Here is a 7,907-nt window from a genome sequence, read left to right as displayed (position 1 = left end):
ATTCTGAATTTTGCAGATCTTTTGGCACTTAAATAAAATCTATTGCCTGTATCAGGAAGAAGAAGGAGGGAATGTTAGGTACACTGAGATTAGGAATCCTTGTTTATCACTCATTAATGATTTATCTCAGCTGGAAAGCACTCAAAGTGGAATTCAATCCTGTTCAGCAAATTATTGAGTTCCTACTATGTGCAAGTCACCTGGTGAAAAACAGTAACAAATTATATTCACCCTCATGCCTGGAGAGCACCATGAATTTTACAAAATAAAATATGATATGCCCATAATCTAAATATTAAAATGGTGAGAGAAAAAATTCTGTCATTTATTTACTTTTACCAGAGGAAGGCAAGCATTGGGTTTATAGGTAAACAACAGAATCATCACATTTTAAAATTAAATCTCTGAAACCTCCAAAACATTTATTCACAGATATATCACTCTAAGTAAAGATCAGGATTGTGGGTTCTGAAATCAGTCCCTAATTCCATCTGCCAAGGAGATTAGATTTAATTCTTAACTAGCATCACTAAATGAAGGTTTTGGTAGTTGTCTAATTCTGTGTGCCCTCTATTCTAGGTTATTCCAACCCTATTTGTGTGAAGATAATGATGCCTTCTTCTATCAGGACATTTAATTCTGAACTCAGAGTTATTTGTTGTTTGAGTTTGTTTGTTTCTCATGTTCTTGCTCAAAGTTCATTCTTTGTATAGTGGATCTTTTTCTTTTCTTATTCTTCTTTCTACTCCCCCTTACCTTCTCCCTCTCTTCACCTCCCAGCTAGAAAACAAATGTCAAGCATCTAGTTTCATATTTCTCCATGCTCATACCTCATACACACACATATGAGGGGAATCATTGTTTGTTTTACCAAAATGGTATCGTACTTTATGCAAGAATTACATCTTGATTTTCTCACGTAACAGTGCCAAATATCCTTTCGAATTAGGTTATTACAGGTCGAACTCACTCTTTTAGCAGATTTGCCATGTTTTTATTTTTTTAAGATTTTATTTATTTATTTGAGAAAGAGAGAAAGCGTGAGTGGGGCCAGGGGCAGAAGGAGAAGAGAGAGAATCTCCAGCAGACTCCGCACTAGGCACAGAGATCATGACCTGAGCTGTAATCAAGAATCAGATGCTTAACTGACTGAGCCACCCAGGAGCCCCTCCATGTTTTTAATATACCACAGTTTATTCACTCATTCTTCTACTAATGGTTACTCACTTTGTTTTTCAGCTTTGTGCCTCTATAAACAGAGCTGCAAGACCCTCCTGTGGACTAACACTTCTATTTCTATGCCACAGACTCACCGGGAGGGCGCTGCTGAGTCAAACAGTATGTACATTTTTATTTTTAAAAATATTGCCAGATTACTTCCCCAAAAAGTATTCCACCAACCATGCATGAGAATGTCCTTTTCCCCAAATTCCAACCTATAATAGGCATAATCTTCCTTTAAATTTTTGTGCACTGACATGTAAAATGAGTTATTTTTATTTTAATTTGTATTTCTCTGACTCACACAAAAGTTGAATATCATTTTGTTTATTGTCCATCCGGACTTGTTCCTCTATGAATTATGAATCCTTTGTCCATTTTCCTTTGATGTGTTTGTCTTATGGTGATCAATGTGCAGACCCTCCTTTTGTGTCATAGATAATGGCACTTTAACTGTCATTTGTGTTTGTCTGTATTTTTTCCACTGTTGATCTTTACATATTACCTCCTACATTTTCCTGTTGTGTGATTTACATGTTGTGATTCAGTCTATCTGGAATTTATATAGTGAAAGATGAGGGCTTAATTTTATTTTCTTCTGGGGGGGAGAGCCATTTTTACCAGCACCATTTATGAACCAAACTATCCTTTTCCCACTGAATTAAAATACAGTGTTCTTTTTTCCTACCCCTGATCAGTTTGTCAGTTCCCATACTAGTATCCCTCCATTTAGGATTGGGGTAGATTTATAGAAATTTTTATTGTCTATTATGCTTAATCCTCCATCACTATTCTTATTTTCTTTATATTTTTGACTATTCTAAATAGTCTTCAATATGAATTTTTAAATCATCTTGTCAAATCCTCCCCTTAAAGTACTGTCTGGTTTTTAATCGGCACTGTACTGAATTTTATGTTAATTCTGAGAGCATGGATACTTTTATATTAATTCTGAGAGCATGGATTTTTAACTCTTCTCATCTAAAAATATGGCATATTGATCCATTTGTTCAGAGAGTTTTATGTCTTTACATAAGAATTTATGGGTTTTGTTTTGTTTTTTACCATGTAAAGTCCTTATCTTTCTTGATGAATTTTTTCTTAAGCATTACATAGTTTTTTGTCACTGTAGTGAAGGTTTTCTAATTTTCATTTCTAGGTGATTATTGTTGATACTCAGAAAAACTATTGTTTTTTTCATACCTATCTTATTTCATCAATTCTGAAATACATATTTTAACATCTTTGAAAGTGGAATATATCCTATAATAATGACATCTTAATTATAATTACATTTTTAATAGCATATCTTGAAATCTGTGGCATCTTAGATTCTTTTAAATGTGATATACCATAAATAAAAAGATATACCAATCAACTTTCCAATTATTTTTTTCTTCCGTTTCATATTACTGGATTTTTTAAGGTTTTCTAATTACATAATCATACCTCCAAGAAAACATAATTTTATCTCTTCATTTCTAAATGTATACCAGTTATTTCATTTTCTTATTTTGGAGTATTGTGTTTTTATATATTGTGTTTTTATGTTATAGAATGGTTAGCATAAACAATTTTAATTTCTTGCTATTGGTTTTTTATAGGTCTTCATCATAAGTAATTTCTTTTCCAATTTTATGTAGACTTTTTATTGGGACTGTCAGATAAATATTAACAAGTGCCTTCTAAGCATTTTATCTTTATTGGTAAACATTGTGAACACAGGATAAAGGCACATACACAAGTTGTATCTTTCCACAATGTCAGCTTTATTCAGTCATAAAGCAAGGTTAACATAATTACAAAGCAGATTCAGAATTCCAAACTCAATGACATTTCAGTATGCCTTTAACTTGGTTTCACTGGCACACAAAACAAAGTACAATACAAAGTCACCCAGGAAACAAGATACAGCAAGAGGTAAGAAGTTAACAAACCAAAGGCAACATTAGTGCATGAGCCCAGTGGTTGAGATGAGGACTCCATCTGGCCCAGGTCCGCCCCCGACATTTGCCGCTTATTAGGTTCAAGCAGTGGCGGGGTCTCTATTATGTTCAGAGATCAATCAGGCAGAACCTTCAGTGGATGTTGCCTTTCTCATGTGGACAGACGTGGAAGAGTCAGCATCTGGAGGATCTGACAATTTGCTGCAGAGGTCCCCACTTTCTAAAGGAATTTAATCAGTCTTGGGCCTTTGCAGGCCTCTTCTGATTCAAGTGATTATCAGCTCCTGGCTCTTCCAGGTTCACATGGCCTTACCGATTATCAGTCCTTAGCACTGCCACTCTGCTGGTTTTGGTGATATCTAGTCTTAGCTGCAATGACCTTGACTGCTTTCCTGATTATGGCACTTCTTGACATGAGTGACTCCATCTTGCTTTCTGTAGTAAAATCACGTGACTTTTCTCCTTCAACATAGTAGTCTTCCTGATTTTGAATCATTCCTGCATTCCTGGAATTAATCCTACTTAGTGCATTATGGTGTGTATGTTTTGATACAATGCTGGGCTCCGTTTGATTATATTTTAATTTGAAATTTTTTGCTGCTATATTCGTAAGAGGTGGGACTGTTGTGTTTTATCTGCACTGTGTTTAGTAAGTGTTAAGATTATGCTGGTTTTATGAAATGTGGAGAAAATCTACACCTTTTCCTGTGATCTGGAATAGTTAAAATACTTGAATGGATGATTTCTAAGGATTTGATGAAACTCAGCCACAAAGCCATCTGGTCTTATTAACTTCTTCAGTGGATTATTTTTATTCACCTTTCCAGTATTTTCTATAGCATTTAGTATACTAGAGTAGTCCTCCTTTTTGATCAATTGCAGTGATTTACATTTGTTTTAACATCAACTTCCCCTGAGTTATCAAATGTGTTACCATAAAGTTTCATGAAGCTTTTTCTTAGATTTTTTCATCTTTTCCACATCTGTATTATGACTCATTTCTCCTTTCTAATCCTTTATATTTTTCTCCTTTTTTTTTTCTTTAATCGGGTTTATGAGAAATTTATCTGTTTTATTAATCTTTTCAAATAACCGGGTTCCAGGTTTATTTAACCTTTCTAGCTTTTTTGGTTTATTTTCTATTTCTTAAATTTTAGGTGTTATATTTATTAATATATTCTGGTTGATTTTGTGGATATTTTAATTTCTTAAGATGAGTACAAGGTACCTTCATTTTTAGCCATCCTTTGATAAAGATACCACTTACAGCTATGAATTTCATCTATGAATATAACTTCTGCTATGTTCCATAAATTTGTAGTTAATGTGTTCTCATTTTTGCTGCCTTGGAGATAGTTTGCGATTTCTGTTTTTATTTTTTTCTTTGATCCAAGAGTTAAAGAGGAATGTTTCTTAATGTCCAAATTCATTGTATAGTTATCAGAGAACATGGATTGTAAAATCTCCACTTTTGTTTTTAAAGTTTCTTTTTGGGGGCACCTGGGTGGCTCAGTCATTAAGCGTCTGCCTTCGGCTCAGGTCATGATCCCAGGGTCCTGGGATCGAGTCCCACATGGGGCTCCTTGCTCCATGGGAAGCCTGCTTCTCCCTCTCCCACTCCCCCTGCTTGTGTTCCCTCTCTGGCTGTGTCTCTCTCTGTCAAATAAATAAATAAAATCTTTTTTAAAAAAATAAAATAAAGTTTCTTTTTGACTAGACACATGATCAATTTTTGTAAATATTCCAGGGACATTTTTAAAAATTACATGATCTATTTGAAGGATATAAAATTCCATATTGGAATACTAATAGATTTTATTGATTATATTATTCATTTCTTCTATGTCATTACTTTTGTTTTCCCTACTTAATCTAATTTTGAATATGCATATTGAAATCTCCCACTTTTTTGCTTTATAGTTTTTGCTTTATATACTTAGTAGCTATGCTATTTGGTGCCTACACGTAAAAAAGAAAGATAACCGAATGAAATAATATTTCCTGGTTTTGGAGATTTCAAAGGAGGTCCTGGTCACTGTTTGACCACCATCCAGGGCTTCTATTCACTCACAGAAAATATTCTACTGAGCACTGTGAGTGAGTTCCACAATATGCCCTGTAATATAAATATCTGAACAATGTAAGTTGTTTGACAAGAATCTCCTTATCTGCCCAATTATGTTACGATTACCTATGCACTGGGGAAGCAGTGAGTTTAATGCTTAAGACTATGGGCTCATGAGTCAGACTGACTGGCTTCTAAAATCTGGTTCTGTCAATAAATTACTTAAGTTTGTTCAGATCTGTTTTTATGCCTGATAAGTGGGACATAGTGCAGTGTACCTCACAGCATTATTGGGACAATCCAATGATGGAATCCATGGGAAGTTTGGAGTCAGGCATGTAGCATACAGTCAATAAAAATTACCTACTGATCTTATACTAAGTTCTTAAAGTGCCCCAAAGACCATGTGTATTAATATGCTTTGAAAAGTACATAAAATTATATACAAAGATAAATGAGTTATAGTATTAAAGCAGACAAGGGAAATGCAAATGCTTCAGAGATATAATTATGGTACGTATGATTAAAGAAAATAAAATTACATGAAATAATATAAGAGCAATGCCAAAAATTAAGTGCAAGTCCTTCAAGGACAAGGCTGCGCTCCTTTCCACAGCAATAAATCCATGATTTCAAGAACAGAGCTGGTCACACTGTAGACAAAAGCAAAAAAAAATTTTTTTAATTTTCTGTGATTAGGTACTGTTCTCAATAAATTCTTGCTTAATTAAATAGAATAAAAAATTTATTACCTCATACCTTTGTTACAAAAGGGACACTTGTAAAAGGTCTTATAAAAATATTTTTTAAAATATCATTGGACTAATATCAGAAAGATTAATCATTCAGAAGCTCAAAAAACAGTAAATCAAAAACCATGACACCTGACAAACTTTGAAAGACATTTAAAACTCTCTGCCTCCATTTCCTCATATAAAGAATAGGCTTATATTTTTAAAATATTAGGATGTTTCAACTTCCTTGGCACTTTGAAATCCCTATGAGTCAGTAATTTTTGCAGCATTATGCAAAGTGGTTTAAGGAGATTTTTTAAAAAAGTGTTACATCTCCTGCCTTGAATGAGATTAACTCTAGCTTCAGATTCCTAGCACGCCCTTAAAAACTTTTATAAACCAACATATAAAGAATGCAATCTAATATAATGTAAATTGAGTACCTGAGCACTGAGGGGAAGAAAATAAAGAAGCTATTAGTGAGAGAGAAAATTCACTACTGATCATCTGAACTCCCCAGCACCAGTAGTTCTAAAACTTTAGAATACTTAACACTCAGCAGTGGAACTTGATAAAATGCAGATTGCAGGTCTAGCTCCAGAGATTCTGATTCAATAGGCCTCTGATGGGACCCAAGAATCAGGATTTTTGAAGACTCATAGTCGGAGGAAGGATGTCATGTCTCTTTTTCTTTCTCTGGAAAGTGAAACACAAAATAATGCTTTACATGCAAAAAGATAATGCCCGTATTTCACCTGAATCTCCTCACCAGACAAATGGAGAAGGTAAAACAATCCATGAACACTCTGCTAGCTCTACATGAGGCATCTATTGGTAAAAAGCCAGACCTTGTGCATCACACAAACATACTTAAAATGTATCAAATATCTGTACTATATGGATTTTCTACCTCTTTTTACCATGGATAAGTCTTTATTTATACTATGGAAACATAACATTACTAACACCATTGATAACTGTGTCATTATCACAAACAGATTTAAAAAATCTACCAAACCAGAAAATATTTACAAACAATATGACATTAAAAGCCAATGTAATTAACACAGAGAAAGCACTTATAAGTTAATAAGGAAAAGTAGTAATACTCTCAGGAAAAAAGTTACAAAAAGAATATAAGACAGATTACAGTCCAAGAAATATCCTTGGCTCAAAAAACCTATGTAAAGCATTCAACTTCACAAATATTTAAAGAACAATTTAAAACAACAAGGATTTCAATTAGTGAAGGGTTTTTTTAATGATAAGAACTCTATTAAAGTGTAATATATCAAAAATGGACATTCATACAGTTCTGGTGTTGATTTTTTTAATTTTTCTGAGAAACAGTTTGTAATACATACCAAGAACTTTTAAAAATTCAGACCATTTTAGTAGTTCTACCTAGGAAAAAATGCTATAGAGAAATGCTAAGATATTCAAATAATTTATTTCTAAAAATGCTTATTATAGGATGATTATAAGAGCAATAAGTTAAAAACAATCTACATATAAAAAATAGGAAGGCAGGGGCACCTGGATGGTTCACTTGGTTAAACACCTGCCTTCGGCTTAGGTTATGATCACAGGGTCCTGGGATTGAGCCCCACATCATCCATGTCATCCATCATCAGGCTCCCTTCTCAGCAGAGAGTCAGTCTGCTTCTCCCTCCCCCTCTGCCCTTCCTCCCTGCTTGTGCTCTCAGTCTCTCAAATAAATAAATAAAATCTTTTTAAAAAATAAGGCAATTGCATAAATTATGGTCTATTCACATTGTATACATGTAGCCATTAAAATTGTTTGTTTTTAAAGAACATTAAATAATATGAGAAAATGTTAATGTAAAATATTAAGCAGGGAAAGAAATGTTAAAATTACATATTTGGCAAATACCCCAAATAGTTGTTTTTGCATATGTCTGTGTACACATACAACTAGAA

General features: G+C 33.6%; 1 long non-coding RNA gene across 1 annotated transcript in view; it reads right to left on the bottom strand.

Annotated features, from left to right (window-relative positions):
- Positions 1-3,012: 3,012 nt before the first annotated feature.
- The window catches only part of LOC118538985 (uncharacterized), a 30,442-nt gene continuing 25,547 nt past the window's right edge, over positions 3,013-7,907 (bottom strand). Inside the window, exons 2-3 of the long non-coding RNA XR_004918874.2 lie at positions 6,520-6,662; positions 3,013-5,885 (exon numbers count right to left, since the gene is read on the bottom strand). This is a non-coding gene — a long non-coding RNA (uncharacterized LOC118538985). The remainder of the gene's footprint in view (positions 5,886-6,519; positions 6,663-7,907) is intronic.

The sequence above is a fragment of the Halichoerus grypus genome, chromosome 6 (assembly GCF_964656455.1).
Source record: "Halichoerus grypus chromosome 6, mHalGry1.hap1.1, whole genome shotgun sequence".
Taxonomy (NCBI): domain Eukaryota; kingdom Metazoa; phylum Chordata; class Mammalia; order Carnivora; family Phocidae; genus Halichoerus; species Halichoerus grypus.
Note: the sequence above shows the minus strand (reverse complement) of the source record. Positions and strands in the feature narration are given on the sequence as shown.